At 42.8% G+C, this 21435-nt stretch overlaps 4 non-coding genes across 4 annotated transcripts; all 4 read left to right on the top strand.

Moving 5' to 3' along the window:
* The first annotated feature begins 978 nt into the window (after positions 1-978).
* On the top strand, positions 979-1052 carry trnat-cgu (transfer RNA threonine (anticodon CGU)). Its single transcript has one exon. It is a non-coding gene; the product is annotated as a tRNA-Thr (tRNA).
* A 384-nt stretch (positions 1053-1436) lies between these two features.
* Positions 1437-1510, top strand: trnat-agu (transfer RNA threonine (anticodon AGU)). The gene has a single exon. It is a non-coding gene; the product is annotated as a tRNA-Thr (tRNA).
* A 486-nt stretch (positions 1511-1996) lies between these two features.
* trnat-cgu (transfer RNA threonine (anticodon CGU)) lies at positions 1997-2070 on the top strand. The gene has a single exon. It is a non-coding gene; the product is annotated as a tRNA-Thr (tRNA).
* A 590-nt stretch (positions 2071-2660) lies between these two features.
* On the top strand, positions 2661-2734 carry trnat-ugu (transfer RNA threonine (anticodon UGU)). Its single transcript has one exon. It is a non-coding gene; the product is annotated as a tRNA-Thr (tRNA).
* Positions 2735-21435: the final 18701 nt, after the last annotated feature.

The following is a 21435-nucleotide window of genomic DNA, read 5'->3' as shown; positions in this document are numbered from 1 at the left end:
TTTGGTGCGATTCGCGATACGATTTAAAAGTTTATTTTGAAAAGACTCAGTTCGTTCATGATGAATCAGACACCGCTTCTGCGTGTCGGAGCACGTGATATATTATAGGGAGTAACGATATGTTTTATGAAATGTAGTGAAGTAAAAAGTACGATTTTATTCTTTGGAATGTAGTGAAGTAAAAGTAAAAGTTTCTCAAAATAAAACTACTCCAGTAAAGTACAGATACTTGAAAAATTTACTGTCAACCACATACCAATTGCAGAGAGGCCCACATATCTTGTCCTTCCTGCCCCCCAAATACCTGAACTCAATTCAACGCACTGGAACAGCCAGGAAAAAAAACCCCACATGTGGCTCCGCGGCGCAATGGATAGCGCATTGGACTTCTAGACTGCCAGATGAGGCCATTCAAAGGTTGTGGGTTCGAGTCCCACCAGAGTCGTTGCTTTTGGCTTTCTGTTAATGGCGCTTCCAAACCAGATCCTGATAATGCTGACGCTCTTTTGAACAGGTCAACACTTGCTGACAGGCTCTGTGGTACAATAGATAGCAAACTGGACTTCTAGACGGTCAGATGAGGCCATTCAAAGGTTAATTAATGGCACTTGGCCAACAATCCCAGAGGCTAGCTGGCCACCCCCGAATCAGTTGTCAAAAACACTCTTTTAGGCTGTGCAGAGCCTGGCCGTTGGCCTCTTATCTGGATGCTTTAATCCTCTAAGTGCCCCTCCCTGAGAGAGTGTGTGCAGGTTGGCGCCGTGGCTTAGTTGGTTAAAGCTTGTGTAGTAAATAGGACATACTGAATTCAAATCTCAGCACTGTCTTTGCTGGTTATCAAACACCACCTTGGGTTGTATGGTTTTGCTTTGCGCAATCATGCGGTACAGAGGAGCGTCAGAGCAACATGTGATTTCATTTGCCAACCACCACTCAGCTGCTGCCGAACAATTCTGACCCAAGTCAACAATGCAGCAGGGCGCCGTGGCTTAGCTGGTCAAAGCACTTGTCTCGTAAACAGGAGATCCTGGGTTCGATTCCCAGCGGTGCCTTTTAACAGGTGGCTCTGCTCTGTGGGTTCTTTCTGGGAAAGGAAGCCCTTGCAGATACTCCGCTTTTCCAACCAGATACCAATTGCAGAAGAGGCCCACATATCTTGTCCTTCCCGCTCCCCAAATACCTGAACTCAATTCAACGCACTGGAACGGCCAGGAAAAAAAAACTCCACACGTGGCTCTGTGGCGCAATGGATAGCACATTGGAATTCTAGACTGCCAGATGAGGCCAATCAAAGGTTGTGGGTTCGAGTCCCGCCAGAGTCACTGCTTTTGGCTTTCTGTTAATGGCGCTTGGCCAACAAACACATATGCTCTCTGGCCACCCCTCCGGACTTATAAAACTCTAAATCTCACTTTCTTGGCAGGTAAATGCAAGTTGGCGCCGTGGCTTAGTTGGTTAAAGCGCCTGTCTAGTAAACAGGAGATCCTGGGTTTGAATCCCAGCGGTGCCTTTGCTGGTGATCAAGTGACGCCTTGGGCTGTGAGGTTTTGCTCTCCGTAAAAAAGGGGGTGCAGAGGAGTGCCAGAGCAGCATGCAATTTAATTTGCGAACCACCCCTCAGATGCTGCCGAACAATACTGGCCAGAGTCATCTCAGCGATGCAGCATGGCTCAGCTGGTCAAAGAGCTTGCCTTGCAAACAGGTGATCCTTGGTTTAGGACTGCTGCAAGCCTGGAAGGAGCTGCTGCACGTGGCGCAGAGTGTAGCGCATTGGGCTATTAATCTCCGGTGTGAGGCCATTTAAAGTTTGTGGGTTTGAGTCAAAACAGATTGGTGACTTCTTGCCTTTCTTTTATCATTAAATTGCACGCTTATGCCCTCTGGCAACAGAAAGTTGTGAAAAATCTCATAAGCTGACCAGCACGTGGACCTTTGTCCTCACCGCTGGATGTTTTGATCAACTTACTCACCCTCCCAGAGCTGTAGGGCTCTGCTTGGCGCCTTGGCTTAGTTGGTTAAAGCGTCTGTCTCGTAAACAGGAGATCCTGGGTTCAAATCCCAGCGGTTCCTTTAGCGTCCCCTGTGTGCCTCAAGCATGTGCTTTTCTGAGATCGGACTGCAAACAGGGATAGCAAAGGCAGCAGGCGATTGCATTCCTAAACCAGATCCTGATAATGCTGATGTTCTTTTGAACAGGTCAACACTTGCTGACAGGCTCTGTGGTACAATAGATAGCAAACTGCACTTCTAGACGGCCAGATGAGGCCATTCAAAGGTTAATTAATGGCACTTGGCCAACAAACCCAGAGGCTAGCTGGCCACCCCCGAATCAGTTGTCAAAAACACTCCTTTAGGCTGTGCAGAGCCTGGCCGTTGGCCTCTTATCTGGATGCTTTAATCCTCTTAGTGCCCCTCCCTGAGAGAGTGTGTGCAGGTTGGCGCCGTGGCTTAGTTGGTTAAAGCTTGTGTAGTAAATAGGACATACTGAATTCAAATCTCAGCACTGTCTTTGCTGGTTATCAAACACCACCTTGGGTTGTATGGTTTTGCTTTGCGCAATCATGCAGTACAGAGGAGCGTCAGAGCAACATGCGATTTCATTTGCCAACCACCCCTCAGCTGCTGCCGAACAATTCTGACCCAAGTCAACAATGCAGCAGGGCGCCGTGGCTTAGCTGGTCAAAGCGCTTGTCTTGTAAACAGGAGATCCTGGATTCGATTCCCAGTGGTGCCTTTTAACAGGTGGCTCTGCTCTGTGGGTTCTTTCTGGGAAAGGAAGCCCTTACAGATACTCCGCTTTTCCAACCACATACCAATTCCAGAGAGACCCACATATCTTGTCCTTCCCGCTCCCCAAATACCTGAACTCAATTCAACGCACTGGCACAGCCAGGAAAAAAAAACTCCACAAATGGATCTGTGGCGCAATGGATAGCGCATTGGACTTCTAGACTGCCAGATGAGGCCATTCAAAGGTTAATTAATGGCACTTGGCCAACAAACCCAGAGGCTAGCTGGCCACCCCCGAATCAGTTGTCAAAAACACTCTTTTAGGCTGTGCAGAGCCTGGCCGTTGGCCTTTTATCTGGATGCTTTAATCCTCTAAGTGCCCCTCCCTGAGAGAGTGTGTGCAGGTTGGCGCCGTGGCTTAGTTGGTTAAAGCTTGTGTAGTAAATAGGACATACTGATGTAGCAGAAATGAGTCGAACCAGACAAATTAAAGAATCTATCAGAGCTGTGTGCATTGAAACGAGAGCCGAACTCCTCAGGAAGTCATAAATCAGTTCTAGTGCCACAAGAACCAAGCAAGATAACCAACCAACCAACTTGTTCACACAACAGCTTTCAACATTAACACCAATAGAACAATTATTGACAATTTTAATTCGAAGAAGAGATTGTCAAATTTATTGTTCGTGATTGAAATGCAACGCTGGCCATCACATGTAAACCCAGGAGATCAAGTTAAATACTTGCATTGACTTCCCCCACCCAGCAGAACCAGACTGAAATTCCTAAGGGGGAAGGGCTTTAAACCTTTGTCTTCACAGAAAAGTCCCTTTGCCAGAGAATGGCAAAGAAACTGCTTTTTGTACATTATATATGGACCAGAATGGACTCAAAAAGACTTATAAATGAATCATTCAATTGCTTAACTTCATATTCATTAATATGTAACCCACACATTTGACTATCATGTATAATCACTTATTGTGTATGTCTTTTGATAACTATATTATACATAGTCATGTCTAGTATTGATATAATAAAATTTTCTTGCTTGATATTGTCCTGACGATCATTTATTTGTAAAATATATCATAATCGTGTTATAGGAATCATGTCCAAAATTAGCTCCTGCGAGGCAGGAACCACATGCTTGGTAAGATAAACAAATGATTTATGATACCCCCCGAGCCGAGACCATATCTGATTGGTCAAGGCAACATTTGAGGGGTGGCCAACAAGGAAGTTTAAATACTTTGGACACCATGAAATTTTGCTTTTTAGTTCCAACCTTGCTCGTGCTATCAGTCATGCCTGCTCTTAGCTTTTAGCTTGTAGCTTTGCTACCTAGCTTTAGCTTGTAGCATCTAGCCATGCGGTTAGTCTTCATTGTTCTTTGAGCGTGGTTCCAGCGTGCCTGCCTGCTGCTACTATGCCACGATGAGAAGGAACACAACCTAGTCTCGTCAAACTTTCTTTCTTTTCTTTTCCGTTTGAGAGTTTCGTGTTCTGAGTTAAGTTTTGTAACGTCGAGTCTCCGACGCCTGACCTCGGATGCCCGTTCAACTTCGACCAGCGCACACGACTCTGCACTTTCAGCCAACGCCCAACAACCACGGGCTTCCCAAGACGTCACTTCACTACTGAACTTCCAGCCAATCAGCGACACCGGGATACCCCTTTCAACGGGAGTCCCTTTCACAGGAAACGAAGGCAACGTATCCCCAGATATTTTTTGTGCCGGTGTATCTAATATAATTTTAGTCACATTGAGGAACTCAATGCAAGGGCTAATTACGTGATTGATGGTTGTTCATGTCTATGCAATTTAACGTATTGCTGTAAACTTGGAATTCCATATTTCCATTCTCTTAAACTCATCTTTTCCTAACTTTCGATCTTCCTGCAACTTGTGTGAATGTGTGAGTGCATGCGTTTATGTGTTAGATTAGTTTATATGTCTTATATTTATCTAATAAAGAAAAGAGAAGTATCTTGTGTTTTGTGCTTACAAGTTACAGTTTTTTTCAGTCGCTAACAAGCATTTGTCCAAGCAGTTGTCACATTTTCAAAACTCTAAACACAATAAGCACAGCATCGGTCTATTGTGGCCATACCATTCACACATTTCATGTCGTTTTCACACAATATGGAGTCATTGAACACATTTCCACAATGCTTACATTTTCTGAACAGACAAGCTATGCCTCCCAACAAAATTATGGATCGTTTTTGTAGTATTTACAAATGTTAACACACAACATCCCACAATAGCAAAAACAATGTTCCAAACCTTAGATACAGTATAAAAACCTCTGCTTCTGCAATGATATCAGTTCCAAAACAATTTATCTTAGCTGATTTATGTTGTGTAAATTGGGCCAAACACAGCTGATTCCAATCTGGCTTAGACTCAATGGCAGGGGTTATTTTTTTCTATTACATTGACACTTATGCACGTCCTGATATTGCTGAGTTAGATGTGTTCCTAGGTCAACATATTTTGTTGACCCTGGAACAACATTTTACTCAAAAAATGTAGTCTTGACCATATCCCCACACCTAAACCTAACCTTAACCATGAGTAATCCCTAAAATCAGAGGAAATGATAGATGAATGACACTGATGTACAAGCATCTAACAGTGATTGTAAGCGTAAACTTCACAAAATCTATAAACTTGTTCTTCAAATCTGATTGGTTAATCACAATGTTGTTCCAGGGTCAACAAAGATGTTGTCCCAGGAACATGTCTCACTTGGTAAAATCAGGTTCTGCGACACGCATACAATAAAAGGAGGACCTTAAAGAGTGATATTTTTGGAAACAGAAACAGAAAAAGACAAACACTGTAATGTATGGACGAGGAAAAGTAAGAGCAAGGGGCCCAGGGCGAAGAGCAAGCCCAGTGAGAGGAGCAGGGAGAGATTGTTTTTATTTAACCCCCCCCCCCCCCCCCTTTTTATTATGGGCTTTTTGCTGTTGTTGTTTTTTTGTGTTGCATGGATATTTTGTTCACTGTAGGCAATACTGTCAAACCTTTTCTGTTCTATCATACCGTGTTTCTACTGTACCACCTGCAGTAAACAGTAAAGGAAAAAAATAGCTTTTTACTGGAATGCTTTTGAATGTGAACATTACTGTACATTTGGACATACAGTTCCTAACCAAGAAATTTAGTGTAAAACAGTGAATTGCATGTTTTGCATGCAAATACCTGTAAAACTGAGACTGAAAATCTATGCAGTTTTTGTAATGTCAACAATAGCCAGTATTTTGAAACCTGGTGTACTTTGATTGACTGCATGTACCTTTTGAGGTGAAAACAAGTGTTATTCTTTGACAGAATAATTTAATTTTGAGTCAGATTTCCAGTGTTTTGGTAAAGTTGGTGTGTGCAGAGAAAGATGTGTTCTATTTTGAAATGAAGATTTAGTATATATTTAACAAAATGTGTTTTTGAGAAGAAAATTATCCATTTGGCCAATTGTGTTTTGTAGGTGTGAGTCTGTGTTAAGAGTTTAGAAAAAGTATCTGAAGTATGGTTAAGCGTTTGTTAGCGATTGAAAAAAACTGTAATGTCTTAAACTGCCGATCTTGTTACTGGGCTAATTGATAGTGTTTTCACTATAGTTTGGATATTAGTATCCAGCGCAGATTTGATGTTAAACGGCTCGTTCACTGAACCGCAGGCGCGTCTCCGTGAACAGCCGTGAAACAGTGATTCTGTTCAAATTCCCTTTAAAATCTTAAATGATTCCCTTTGAGCTAAATTGACCTGTTTCCGTTACACTGAATTCAAATCTCAGCACTGTCTTTGCTGGTAATCAAACACCACCTTGGGTTGTATGGTTTTGCTTTGCGCAATCATGCGGTACAGAGGAGCAACATGCGATTTCATTTGCCAACCACCCCTCAGCTGCTGCCGAACAATTCTGACCTAAGTCAACAATGCAGCAGGGCGTCGTGGCTTAGCTGGTCAAAACGCTTGTTTTGTAAACAGGAGATCCTGGGTTCAAATCCCAACGGTGCTTTTAGCGTCCCTTGTGTGCCTCAAGCATGTGCTTTTCTGAGATCGGACTGCAAACAGGGATAGCAAAGGCAGCATGTGATTGCATTTCCAAACCAGATCCTGATAATGCTTACGCTCTTTTGAACAGGTCAACACTTGCTGACAGGCTTTGTGGTACAATAGATAGCAAACTGGACTTCAGTGGGTTTGAGTAGTTTAAGTTTTTGGTTCTTTTAATCATGATGATTTTGGCACAAATTAGACAAATTAGAATTTTTCATATGATCAAAAAAAAAAAAAAACATTTCGTGACCTGTTGGCCTTCTGGAAAGTATGTTAATTTACTGTACATGTACTCATTTTGTTGTGTGCTCATTTTTCTTTAATTGTTGCTCAGTTCTGCATGGCATGGAGGTGATCAGTCTGTGGCACTGCTGAGGTGGTATGGAAGCCTAGGTTTCTTTGACAGTGGCCTTCATTTCATTTTCATTGTTTGGTCTCTTGTTTCTCATTTTCCTCTTGACACTATTCCACAGATTCTCTATAGGGTATGGTGAGATTGCTGGCCAGTCAAGCACACTGACACTATGGTCATTGAACCAACTTTTGGTGACTTCGGCAGTGTGGGAAGGTGCCAAATCCTGCTGGAAAATGAAATCAGACATAAAATGCCATACCTTGGTCGGTGAGGATCTCTTTTGGGACCGCCTCTTGGGAGATTATCTGAAACAGGGCCTCCGCCACACTTTTTGCGGAAATGTTGTGGAGTGCCACTCCCTCTGGTTATCGTGTTGCATAATCCATAAGGACTAATGCAAAGTGATGCCCTCGTGCTGACTGTTCTAATGGCGTGATGAGGTCCATACCAATTATCTCGAAGGGGACCTGCATGAGAGGAAGCTGGCGCAGTGTCCCTTTTGGGGAGGCCTGGGAGATTCACTTACTGACATTCACGAGAAGCTGCGCACCACCTGCGCACATTCTCGTGAATGCCCGGCCAAAAGAATTGGGTCAATAAACGGTTTAATGTTGCTGCCTGTCCCAACTGTCCTGCCATAGGATTAAAATGAGCTGCTTGTAAAAGCATTTCCCAATGGCTTTTATGATCTAACAACTGGGTTGTATCTTATTTGGTTGAGTCTATTGGCTCACTCGATACAACCTCTCTTTTAAAATAGCAAAATAGTGATACGAAGGGGGCCATGCTGGCTGAAGAGGCTGCCTGTTGATGGAACAGACTTGGTCAAATGTGTTTTTCAGCGTCTCATCACGATACTGCTCCAGAGGAAAGTCATCACGCTCCGAGAGAATAAGTCTTGGCTCAGTTTCTCCCACCTGCACCCGCACGGCCTCCTTCCATGCCTCATTTCCCCAAGAGGCATCCGCACATAACGACCCCAATAAAACCGTAAACGCGGGCCAATTCGTTCCCAAAATGATTCGTTCCCACATCCCTGTGTACTACGCACTACACCTTAACCACGTGGCTTATATCCAATGCCCCCGGTTGAATCAGGCTTTGATGGATTGAGGTTTGGTTACATCTAGGGATGCACCGAAATGAAAATTCTTGGCTGAAACCGAAAACCGGAAAAGAGAAAACCAAGGCCGAAAACCGAAACCGAAACACCGAAAGAAATTATGGCAATTATTAGTACCATTGCATTTATTGCTATGACCGTGTACTAACTTTACTAAAATTAAGACATTGCAATTGCATAAATTAATATTAAAGTTTCAAAGATAATTACAATTACATAACTTATTTAAAAAAAACATAAAAATACATAATTACAAATGATGCAAATATTTATTAAGCACATTGCAACAATGCACAGTATAAAATAAAATTCAAACTAAAAATTTATCCCACTCATGTGTATATTTAATAATAATGTACAGGCCTACTGGCCTGCAGAGAGGTTTTAAAATGAACTGTTCTCTCATAAAAACAAAGTGCATTTAGGTGAAGTGCATTTGAAATTTTTCTCTGTTGGACTAGAAAGAGCATTACTTCTCCAGTTGGCAAGACTGTTATCACTTCTGGGGATGGGGACTTCAGACAAATAACCATGTAGGTGTTGAGCAGTTGAGCTTGTCATCTGCCTGACATTTGAGAAATATTTGAGAGAGTGTATTTAAATAGGGCCAGGGCATAAATAAACATTTTTATCAAATTAAAGCAGAAATCTAGCAGAAAATCTAGCATAAATATGGTTACAATCTGATATTATGTATGTATATAATTGTGTGTTATATATATATATACATATATAGTAGCCTAAGAACAAGATAGCCAACGTATTATTATTATTTGAGGCACTTTCTTGCAGAATTCCACTGAACATATCAGACAACGATGGTGCATGCCACTCATCTGGTGCAGAGACCAGTCTTTTTTTTCCACGCTCTGATCTATCTCCTGCTCTTGGCGCTTCTCCGTCTCCACATGGGTTCTCCGGATCCAGCGCGGCCTGGATCATTTCTGGTGCGCGCTGCCTTATTTCCGCATCCAAGTAATGGTCTTTATAACGCGGATCAAGCACATTCGCGATGAAGTGCAGAGGATCCGAAAAGATATGTGAGACGTGTGCTAACAGACTCTATAAGACTGTACTTTTCTTTGTTTTTACTTCGTGGTCCGTCTTAATCTCTTTGTTAGGAGACGTTTTAGTGCTGCAAATAAAAAAATACGAAGAGAGAGAATGTTCTCACTGGTGTTAAGTGAATGTCGCGTGGAGCTCGTGGTCTGCGCTATGCAGGTGCACATGCAGGTCGCGGTTTCTGTTTGCGTCATCACAACATTTCGGCTGTGTTGTTTTGGTGATAAAAGTCTATCACCCGAAAAGGCCATTTTCGGCCGGTGGCCGAAATTTCGGTGCATCCCTAGTTAGATCCTGAATCCACCAAGGCCAGATATGTACCCCCCTTGATACTCACAGGTATTTGGTACTCACCAGCCTGACCGGGGTGGTCTGTGGGACATCTGGGACCCGTATCATCCCCCCCCCCTCCATCACTGGACACCTGTACACGAAATGCTGTGGGTCCCCGCAACGCCCCCAGGCCAGCCCAGACCTCCCCACACCTCTAGTGGCAGGGAGTGGATTGGAGAACTGGCGAGGAGAGAGCGGAGAAACAGAAGGGCGGGGCGGGACACAAGGAGGGCCGGGTGGACGGGACCTAGGGAAAGGGAAAGGTCGAGAGAGAGAAGGGGAGGAGAGAGAGGGAGAAAGAGAGATGTTAAGGGATCGCCGACCCCTGGGCACACCACCATGTGGTCCTCTGCTAGATGGATGGCCAAGTCCAGTGACGTGGGACGGTGGCACTGGACCCACTCGGCTGTTTTCTTCGGTAGCCGAGCAATGAATTGCTCCAGCACCACGAAGTCGATGATGTGTTCCACGTCACTTCCCTCGGCCAGTAGCCACTTGCGGCAGGAGTCCCGGAGCTGCTGGGCCATCGCGAAGGGCCGACCGGATTCCCCCAGATTCAGGGAACGGAAGCGCTGGCAATGCTGTTCTGGGGTCTGGCCGACCCGCTGAATGATGGCCCTCTTTAGGTCGTCGAAGACTAGGAGGTTCACCAACGGTAGCTGTTGTGCGGCCACCTGGGACTCGCCCGAGAGCAGGGGGATCAGTCGGACTGGCCATTGGCCGCGGGGCCAGCCGCACTCTTCCGCTGATTTTTCGAACAGTTTTAGGAATACTTCTGGGTCGTCTTGTGGTCCCATCTTGTGGAGGGGTAAGTGCGTGGTAGCCGCGGGCGGTCCCGTGGCCTCGGCGTGAACCTCCCGGTCGATCCAGCTTCGGAACCTCTCACGGTCCTCCTGCTGGGCTTGAAGGATGGTGTGGAATCGCCACTCCTGATCCATTCTCAAGTCCAGCAGGGCCTGGTTTTGCTCCTGATGTAGGGCCGCGAGGAATGAAATAACGTCCACGGCACTCCTTCTTCCTTTCCCGGATTTCAGCAACCAGTGTAGTAAGTTCGTGAGAGGAAAGGAAGAGGACAAAGGGGTCGGCTGGACTGCTGATGAATTTATTAACTCATATTCAAACTTAAACTTTATAAACACCAATTGTGACTTTTACTCTGGCATCAACACAGACACGATAGCACAACACTTCCGGGTTACTCGCCTTCAGTCAACTCGCGTCCAGAGAGATTTATATCAGAAGAAAGTAAGGAAGAATTTACAGAAACATTTTAAATAAGCTATTTGACACAGCTTAATGTAAAGTGCTGTAATGGATGGGTTTATGAGCTCTCTAATGAGATTATAATGTTTCTCTGAAGCGCGCGGCTTGAATACGCCCATACAGAAAACAAAGCAAGCAGTGAGAATGTTCTTCAAGTTTTTTATTTTTTATTTTACTGTTTGCTTCGCGATGAGTGGAATAAGATATAACTCACCCCAAGAAGATGTGATGAGGATACCTCAGGATATGAGTTTTCATTAGAAAAAAAAAGAATTAAATGCTTTATTCAGCAGAGATCATAAGTAATTTATATACTTGTATTAGGTTACACATAATGTGAAAACATTTTACTAGTTAGGCTTTTTCCAAACTATAATTCATGATTAAATGAAGATTAAATAAAAAATATACTCTGTACCATTCAAAAGTTTGATGTAAATAATATAATTGTAACAAATAAATGTAACTGTAAAAAATGTAACAAACAATGTTGTTCTATCAATTTATACAAAATACAAAAAAAAAAAATCTGAAAAAAAGTCAGCACTTTTCCACATTACTAATAACAACAATAACAACAACAACAACAATAATAATAATAATAATAATAATAATAATAATAATAATAATAACAAATGTTTCTTTGGTAGAAAATCAGTGTGCACCTGGAGCAATGATGCAAAAAATTCAGCTTTGAAAGTCAGCTTTGATTGTTCCTAATAAACTGTTTAAATGTACTCGCAAGTGAATATTAAATTGTTTTGTAGGATAATTAAATATATTCTAAATAAACTACAAACATAAAAATATATACATATTTTTTCCTCACATTCTTTCTTGTAATTCTTCCCTCTCAGTCACAAACCTGACAGAAAGGCTTATTATGCAGCTCATTATCCTGGCCTTTGTCTTCTCAGGTGTAAATCACAATGATATTCATGATAGATGACGTCTACTTGCATATGACTTTTACAAACAAATGTGTCTTAGAAAATGTAAATCAATATATTGTTTTCTGTGAGTGAGTAAACAAGATGATTTAAAATTTAGAATTTAGAAAACACAATCATGTACATACATGCTGCTCACAAATTATTATGTCCCAGTTTGTGCTGATTACAGTGATATTAGACTTTAGCCATTAAGATGTTTATAAGCAACTGGAAAAAGCACAAATATCAGGGCATGACAAAACTTCTCCAGGCCCCAAAAATACCCTTAGACCTCAGAGGGTTAACCCTTAGGGGACTAAGCCCTTTTTGGTCCGTTTTCTCTATTTTTACATTTCGGCTTATAAACCATATGTAATGAGGATGGACCACCATGTATTTGGTATCAATGGATTCAGAAGACCCTAAGCTACCATAAGCATGCTTGCAATATGTCTATAAAGGAAGTATGAGTGAATAATTGTACAATAAACTAGAGAATTTCAAAGACGAAAATTAGATTTTTGTCATTAATTACTGAAAATCCTACCTCACACAACAATAGTTAAAATTTTTTGACCCAAAAATATATTTTTCAAACTCTTTGCTTGACAGCAATGGGTTAATGTTCAATCAAATGTGTAAAGAACAATTAAATAATTAACTTTATTTACAAACAGTCCTAGGCGTTTTTTTTTTTTTTTTTTTGGAACTAAGCCCTTTTTGGTCCGTTTTCTCTATTTTTATATTTGGGCTTATACATCATATGTAAAGGAGATGGAACACCCTGTGTTTGGTATCCATGGATTCAGAAGACCCTAAGCTACCATAAGCATGCATGCAATATGTTTATATAAAGGAAGTATGAGTGAAACATTTTACAATAAACTAGAGAATTTCAAAAATGAAAATTAGATTTTTGTCATTTATTACTGAAAAACACACAATATAGAACAGTTTTTGAACAAAGAAAATATATTTTTTCAAACTCTTTGCTTGACAGAAATGTGTTATTGTTTAATCAAATGTGTAAAGAACAATTAAATAATTAACTTTTTTTTAAAAACAGTCCTAGGCATGCCAGTGAGCAAAGAAAGGCCTCTCCAGGCCTTTCCAGTAATTGTTCCAGAGCTTGTTCTGCCGTAAATCTTTTACTGCTTGCCATTTTGATAAAACAATTCTGTAATATTGCTGTATGAATTGAGTGCTCTAGAAATTATCTCTTTGTGCTCGCTAACACTCCGATCGCTTTCTGCTTTCTCCACGTGATGCGGATTCTCCGATCGCTCGAATTTAGCTCTTTGTGCTCGCTAATACTCCGATCGCTTTCTGCTTTCTCCACCCTGATGCTGATTCTCTGAACGCTTATTGATTACATGTCTTTTACTATAGTCCAGCCAGCTTTTACAAGGCTACAGCAGAGCTACACAGTCCTCTGAAAGGCTAGAAGACATAACCTTCCTCTGATTGGGTTAGAAAAAGACTCCTCCCAGCGGCAATTTTTCCATTGGCTGTTGCGTGTTGAATCTGCCTAACACAATTGTTTTCATTGGCCTGTTTACGCAGTGGTATTGCGCAATAAGGGAAGTGTTTACAGTTTTTTTCAGTCGCTAACAAGCATTTGTCCAAGCAGTTGTCACATTTTCAAAACTCTAAACACAATTAGCACAGCATCTGTCTATTGTGGCCATACCATTCACACATTTCATGTCGTTTTCATACAATAAGGAGTCACTGAACACATTTCCACAATGCTTACATTTTCTGAACAGACAAGCTATACCTCCCAACAAAATTATGGATCGTTTTTGTAGTATTTACAAATGTTAACACACAACATCCCACAATAGCAAAAACAATGTTCCAAACCTTAGATACAGTATAAAAACATCTGCTTCTGCAATGATATCAGTTCAAAAACAATTTATCTTAGCTGATTTATGTTGTGTAAATTGGGCAAACCACAACTGATTCCAATCCGGCTTAGACTCAATGGCAGGGGTTATTTTTTTCTATTACATTGACACTTATACAATAAAAGGAGGACTTTGAAGAGTGATATTTTTGGAAACAGAAACAGAAAAAGACAAACACTGTAATGTATGGACGAGGAAGAGTAAGAGCAAGGGGCCCAGTGAGAGGAGCAGGAGCAGTGAGAGATGCAGTGAGAGGAGCAGGAGCAGTGAGAGATGCAGGAGCAGTGAGAGATGCAGTAAGAGGAGCAGTGAGAGGAGCAGGAGCAGTGAGAGGAGCAGTGAGAGGAGCAGGAGCAGTGAGAGATGCAGTGAGAGATGCAGGAGCAGTGAGAGGAGCAGTGAGAGGAGCAGTGAGAGATGCAGTGAGAGATGCAGGAGCAGTGAGAGGAGCAGTGAGAGGAGCAGGAGCAGTGAGAGATGCAGGAGCAGTAAGAGGAGCAGGAGCAGTGAGATGAGCAGTGAGAGATGCAGTGAGAGGAGCAGGAGCAGTGAGAGGAGCAGGAGCAGTGAGAGATGCAGTGAGAGATGCAGGAGCAGTAAGAGGAGCAGGAGCAGTGAGAGGAGCAGTGAGAGGAGCAGGAGCAGTGAGAGGAGCAGGAGCAGTGAGAGATGCAGTGAGAGAAGCAGGAGCCGTGAGAGATGCAGTGAGAGGAGCAGTAAGAGGAGCAGGAGCAGTGAGAGGAGCAGTGAGAGGAGCAGGAGCAGTGAGAGGAGCAGTGAGAGGAGCAGGAGCAGTGAGAGATGAAGTGAGAGAAGCAGGAGCAGTGAGAGGAGCAGTGAGAGGAGCAGGAGCAGTGAGAGATGCAGTGAGAGATGCAGGAGCAGTGAGAGGAGCAGTGAAAGGAGCAGGAGCAGTGAGAGATTGTTTTTATTTTACCCCCCCCCCCCCCTTTTATCTGGGCTTTTTGCTGTTGTTGTTTTTTGTTCAGAATGCTCTTATGTGTTTCATGGATATTTTGTTCACTGTAAGCAATACTGTCAAACCTTTTCTGTTCTATCATACCGTGTTTCTACTGTACCTCCTGCAGTAAACAGTAAAGGAAAAAAATAGCTTTTTACTTGAATGCTTTTGAATGTGAACATTACTGTATATTTGGACATACGGTTCCTAACCAAGAAATTTAGTGTAAAACAATGAATTGCATGTTTTGCATGCAAATACCTGTAAAACTGAAACATAAAAGTCTATGCAGTTTTTGTAATGTCAACAATAGCCAGTATTTTGAAACCTGGTGTACTTTGATTGACTGCATGTACCTTTTGAAGTGAAAACAAGTGTTATTCTTTGACAGAATAATTTAATTTTGAGTCAGATTTCCAGTGTTTTGGTAAAGTTGGTGTGTGCAGAGAAAGATGTGTTCTATTTTGAAATGAAGATTTAGTATATATTTAACAAAATGTGTTTTTGAGAAGAAAATTATCCATTTGGCCAATTGTGTTTTGTAGGTGTTAGTCTGTGTTAAGAGTTTAGAAAAAGTATCTGAAGTATGGTTAAGCGCTTGTTAGCGATTGAAAAAAACTGTAATATACAAACTGAACACCGCTGTTTTCAGCGGAATCTGAGGAAGACGGCAAAAAAAAAAAAAAAACGCATCTCTCTAGCATTAATAGTTTTTGAGATAACTACACATTTGTAAAAGTATGCCATTTTAGGCGGTACCGCCCAATCCGTCCCCAGAGGGTTAATAGTTTTATTCATAAATAGATTTAGTATTTTATGAGACTGGTGGAAACCTTACCTGTATGTGCCCTGAAGTTGTCTAAATCACTCTTTTAATGCATTATATAGTTTTTAAAATCCAATTACGCTATGTGCAGGTTAATACGATGATTACCAGATTACCAGTTTACCCACCTCTTATTTTACCACTAAACATAATTATGACCATGAAAACCTAAACTTTCCAGCGCACCCATATCTCTCGTTGGTTGACCCTCCTCCGTCAGAATCCAAAGGAGAGGGATTTACATTGAAATGTATCGGACGGCCCTCTATGTTGAAAGTGATGCAAAGGGGGTACTTTCTGATTGATCATCATCTGTTTTCAAACCAATTCTCGTTAATTCTGATATAAAGTCATTCAGTCAATCATTATCCAGCATTAGGTGGGTACTTCTGATAAAAGCTTGCATCTTTTGTTCCATCTAACCCTAAGGTTGTGGGTTCGAATCTTGGGCCGGCAATACCACGACTAAGGTGCCCTTGAGCAAGGCACTGAATACACAACTGCTCCCCGGGCACCACAGAATAAATTGCTGCCCACCGCTCTGGGTGTTTGTTAACGGTTTGTGCGTGTTCACTGCTGTGTGTGTGCACTTTGGATGGGTTAAATGCAGAACACAAATTCTGAGTATGGTTCACCATACTTGGGTGAATGTAACATTACTTAAATAAAATCTGCATCAATGCATAATAATCAGCCAGATTCTCTGCGTTTACACACAAATATTCAGGACTTGACTGTTGTTGCAGACAGTGTAGACCCAGATCAACAACTGGCACTGTTGTACACTTTTTAACAACAAAGATTTTTGTTTTAAAAAGAAGTTTGATCAGTGTCTCAGAATAATTGACATTTTTTTTTCAAATGTGTCCACATTAGGAGTGTTGCGATATACCGGTATTGGTGATAACCACAATATTTAAAAAGGAACAGTTCTCTAATGATAACACCACATGTACTGTAAATACTCCATCGTCAGTACCTGGTTGAGCTGCCAGGTGGCAGTATTGTGCCTTAAAACCTGTCAAACAAAAAGAAGAAACTTCCAGCAGCTACTCTAAGGAGAGCTGTGTTCATCAGAGTAAGTTGCCATTATTTTAGTAGTAGTAGCCCTTTATTGTCACTAGTCACAAGTACCAGCGAAATTAGCTATCAACCTGTCCATACATACACAACATATATATACAATGGGGTAGACAGAACAGGAAGACAGGGAATTGAGGAAGAAATACAGCATAACATTAGGGAAGTGAGGAAAAAAAACAACAACACCCAGATTATGCTCCTTTTGGGAGTACAGTATGGGAACCGAAAAAACACCTCAGAAACAAAAACACATGCACCATAAACAGAAAACTTTGCAACTGGGGATGGAAATTGGGGGGCACGAGGTAATCCAGTGCAGGCAGCAGCCATCCTACCCGGCAGCTATTAAAGAGCTGGTCACAGACCAGCTTGACAGACTGGTGGTACAAAGCGGCGAAGGAAAGGGATGGGGGGAAGTTGGGATATCTGTATCTGTGTGTGTGTTAGAGTCTGTGTATTTGTAGGCCTGCAGAGTTGCGATTAAATCTAGGTGCCTCAGTCCGCAGATTGTGATAGCGTCAGAGCAAGTTGCCATGTAGACAGCCTTGTTCAGGTCCCAGACAGAGTCAACATCAACAGGTGGAAGGGGAGGGGGCCGCGAGAGTGTCTCACTGCAGAGCTCTTCCAGGGTTGTTGTTGTTTCCAGCAGCGGCCTTGGCCGAGACCAGTGCTGGTAGAGGGAAGCCGAAAGAAGATAAGATTGCAATTGTTTGATCTTGGGGCGAGTAGCCGCATTCCAATTCCACGGCTACTCTCTTTGTCCATTTCTGGTCTCCGATCGATCCAATTACTTTTTCCAAAGCCGTGAGCTTCTCCATGATTTTATCCATGTTGCGTTTAATCTTCATGTTGTTATCCATATTGCGGTTAATAGTCTCAGTCTCAATGCTGACCACTCTGCCCACTGCTTCGATCATGATGGGCAGCCTTGTAAGCCTGAATTCCTGTATAAACCAGGGCAATGCCTAATCAAATCAGCAGAATACCTGTTATCATGGTTCCGAATAGGTAGATATAATGTCCTCCACGGTAAAGAGCCACCAGACACACGACCTGCCACCTCTCCCACGCATCCATCATGTAGACAGCTGCGAACGTTCCGGCAGGGAAATCAGGTTCCTCCGAACCCGCAAGATGGTGTCAATTGCTTTGAGAGACCAGTTATCAAATCCATGATATTTAGTTGGAGAGCAGTGCAGAGAGAGTCTCTCAGAGTATACGAGACAAGAGGAGCAAAGCGGGGAAGGTAAGGGAGAGGAGAGGGAGAGAAAATGCGACCGCCTTCATTGAGAGCCAGAGAGAGGATTACTAGTATATTACTACTGTATTTTTCGGACCATAAGTCGCACCTGAGTATAAGTCGCATCAGTCCAAAAATACGTCATGACGAGGAAAAAAAAAAACATATATAAGTTGCACTGGACTATAAGTCGCATTTATTTAGAACCAAGAACCAAGAGAAAACATTACCATCTCCAGCCGCGAGAGGGCACTTTATGTTTTCAGTGTAGACTCCAGGAGCACTGAGCAGCTTAGAACGCCCTCTCGTGGCTGGAGACTGTAATGTTTTCTATTGGTTCATTTCTCTTGGTTCATTTCTCTCGGTTCATGTCAAATTAATTTTGATAAATAAGTCGCACCTGACTATAAGTCGCAGGACCAGCCAAACTATGAAAAAAGTGCGAATTATAGTCCAGAAAATACGGTAGTTGGTATTACTAGTCATAAAATGGGAAATGTTACATTAAACTCTTAGCAGCCGTTTTCTGTGTTCATATATTTAAGTAAACAGTGATTATGTAACGCCACGCCAGCAGAGGGAGCCCTCTCCCGGGTACTGACTGTGTTCCGCTCCCTCTGCTTCACCTGTACTTCCTGTTTGTGCTATATATAAGCATGGCTGCCACCACTATTACGTTGCGAAGTATTGCCAGCCTGTCTGCCTTACCGAGCATTTTCCCATTGCCATTGTTTGCCTTATTGTGTATGATCTTTGCCTGGTTTCCCTGTTACTGCCTTTGGATTTGCCCACTGTCTTGTTGTTTGGATTGGACTGCCTATCTGTGTATGATTCTCTGCCTTCTACGATTACGACTCTCTGCCTACTGTTTGGATTTGTCTGCTGTGGATATTATTAAACTGCACATGGATTCTAACGCCGCCTCCGCGTCATTACAGATTATTTTAATAAGTAACGTTTTCTTTACTCATCCTATTTTAGTATTTGCAGTAATTACAGCCTCATCTGCGGTCATTCTTCAGTAAGGTTCATTAGTTAACATTAGTTAACATATAAATAACATAATTCAAAATGAACAATATTTCCACAGCATTTATTTATCTTAGTCTATGTAAATTTCACCATATACTAATGCAATATTAAGATTACAAGTTGTGTTTGTAAGCATTTAATGCACTGTGAACTTGTCACAGTTCATGAATGCATTGTTTCCTGCTCGTCTCATGTTGATGTTGTTAAACTGATTGTTTGAGGTCCTCTGTGCTGCATGTCTGTCTCCCTCCCGTTCAGCGTTTCATCCTTGTGGGTTTGTTCTGGTTCCGTGTTTTGCTGTGGATTACATCATCATCTGGATCTTTCATCATCTTTCACCAGCGCACTCTACTTACCATCTCACCTATCCTGTGCTGTCCATCGAGGTCCATGCACCACCCGCCGTCATTTGAAGCCTTACATATTATTTCTGTCAATAAACTGTTGCTTGCACTTTGCTTTCTGTCATCCATTCCTGACAGAACGGTCTGGCCAACAAGATGGAAGCAGCGAGTTACATCTCTTCATCGCTGGAGGAATTTCTTAGCACCAACATCCATCAAATGGATTCCCAGCAGAAGAATCTCAACTACACAGGTCGTGCTGTAAAGGTTTTGGTGGCGCAGGTGTCCAAGCTCTCCCAGCAACTACAACTCCTGCAAGCTCCCACTGCACTGCCCACGCTGGCCGTTCCCCCCACACAACCAGAGAGCTCCTCGCAGCCGAACGGCAGTGTGGGAGAACCAAGACCCATGCTGTGTCTCATTCCAGACACTTGCCGCTGAAATGAGACAGGTTTCTGATCGGGCCATCGCCGGGAGAAAGGTGTCCAGAATGCTTGCGGACCTGAGACAGGGAGAGAGATTGTTTTTTTACTTTTCCATCAAGTTCAGAACATTAGCGGCAGAGTGTCAATGGAATGAGGAGGCGCAGTGGGACATGTTCCTGCATGGATTTGGCTGACCGCGTCCAGAGAGAGATCAACGCCCTGGATCTTCCAACATCTCTCAGTGGACTTATTGAGTTGGCTCTGAGAGTAGATGCACAATTGTCCTGTGTAGATCGATGGACCCTCCTAGAGGAGCTGCTGATCCACGAGTCAGAGGCGGGACGCAGTCAGTCCCATCTACGATCACGAGCCCATGCAGGTAGGGCAAGCTCAGTTTTCCCGGGAGGAGAAGGAAAGGCGGAGATCCCAGGACCTTTGCCTCTACTGCGGGGAAACAGTCCATTACACTAACAACTGTCCGGTAAAAGGCCAAGCCCGATAGTAAGAATGAGGCTACTATCAGGTGGGATCTCCATTGAGAAGACCTCATCCACATCTACGCTGCTCCCGGTAAAACTGAGATGGTCAGCACACACCCACGACTGTCAAGCACTTCTGGACTCCAGGGCTGAAAGTAATTTCATGGACCATGCACTGGCGCACAAACTTTAGATTCCCCTCAAACCACTCAAACACAAGATCACTGTACATGCCCTCAACAACAAAGAACTTCCCACCATTTTACCCACCACTGGAGAAAAAAAGGCTAATTATATTCGCTTTCTGTTCTGGAAAGGGAGGCTATGGAGAAATATATTTCTGATTCTCTAGCTACAGGGTCCATCCGCCCTTCCTCTTCTCCAGTGGGGGCGGGGTTCTTTCTCGTGGGGCAGAATGACGGATCTCTGCGACCTTTTATTGATTACTGGGACTTAACAGCACGGTAAAGAATACTTATCCTTTGCCATTGATGTCTTCAGTTTTTGAGAGTTTGCAGGGAGTGTCAATCTTCACGAAATTGGATTTACATAATGCTTATCATTTGGTCCGCATTAGGGAGGGGGATGAATGGAAGACCGCTTTTAATTGCCCCAAGGGGCACTTTGAATATTTGGTCATGCCTTTTGGGTTGTCCAACTCCTCAGCGGTCTTGCAGGCATTCATCAATTTATATATGTCTACCTGGATGACATATTGATTTTTTCCTCTTCTCTCCAGGAACACATGCAGCACGTCCGACGAGTGCTTCAGAGGTTGCTAGAAAATGAGCTTTTTGTCAAGGAGGAGAAATGCGTTTTTCATGCACAGCCTGTTCCTTTTCTGGGGTACATCGTTTCAACTGAGGAAATGCATATTGATCCTGAGAAAGTTAAAGCTGTGGTAGATTGGCAAAGTCCAGATTCTCGTAAGGCCCTGCAGAGGTTTCTGGGGTTTGCCAACTTCTTCATGTGTTCCTCGGACCGCCTTGACCTCCCCAAGAACTACATTCAGGTGGTCAGACACAGCCGAAGCTCATTGTTCAAGTCACTTCCAATGTATTTGAAACTTGTTATGTTCCGGTTCAGCTGGACATATCTAAAATGCTTCCATACAGTGACAAGCTGTTTGATTTATAAAGCCAGAACTGCTAAAACAAGATTGTGTGCCAAGCATGGATGAAGCCCAGGATCACACACATGAATGTGTTTTAGGCAGTTGAACACAAAGTCAAACTTGACACCATCACATATTGTCCTTCAGA

Source organism: Carassius auratus, unplaced genomic scaffold, assembly GCF_003368295.1.
Source record: "Carassius auratus strain Wakin unplaced genomic scaffold, ASM336829v1 scaf_tig00214205, whole genome shotgun sequence".
Taxonomy (NCBI): domain Eukaryota; kingdom Metazoa; phylum Chordata; class Actinopteri; order Cypriniformes; family Cyprinidae; genus Carassius; species Carassius auratus.
Note: the sequence above shows the minus strand (reverse complement) of the source record. Positions and strands in the feature narration are given on the sequence as shown.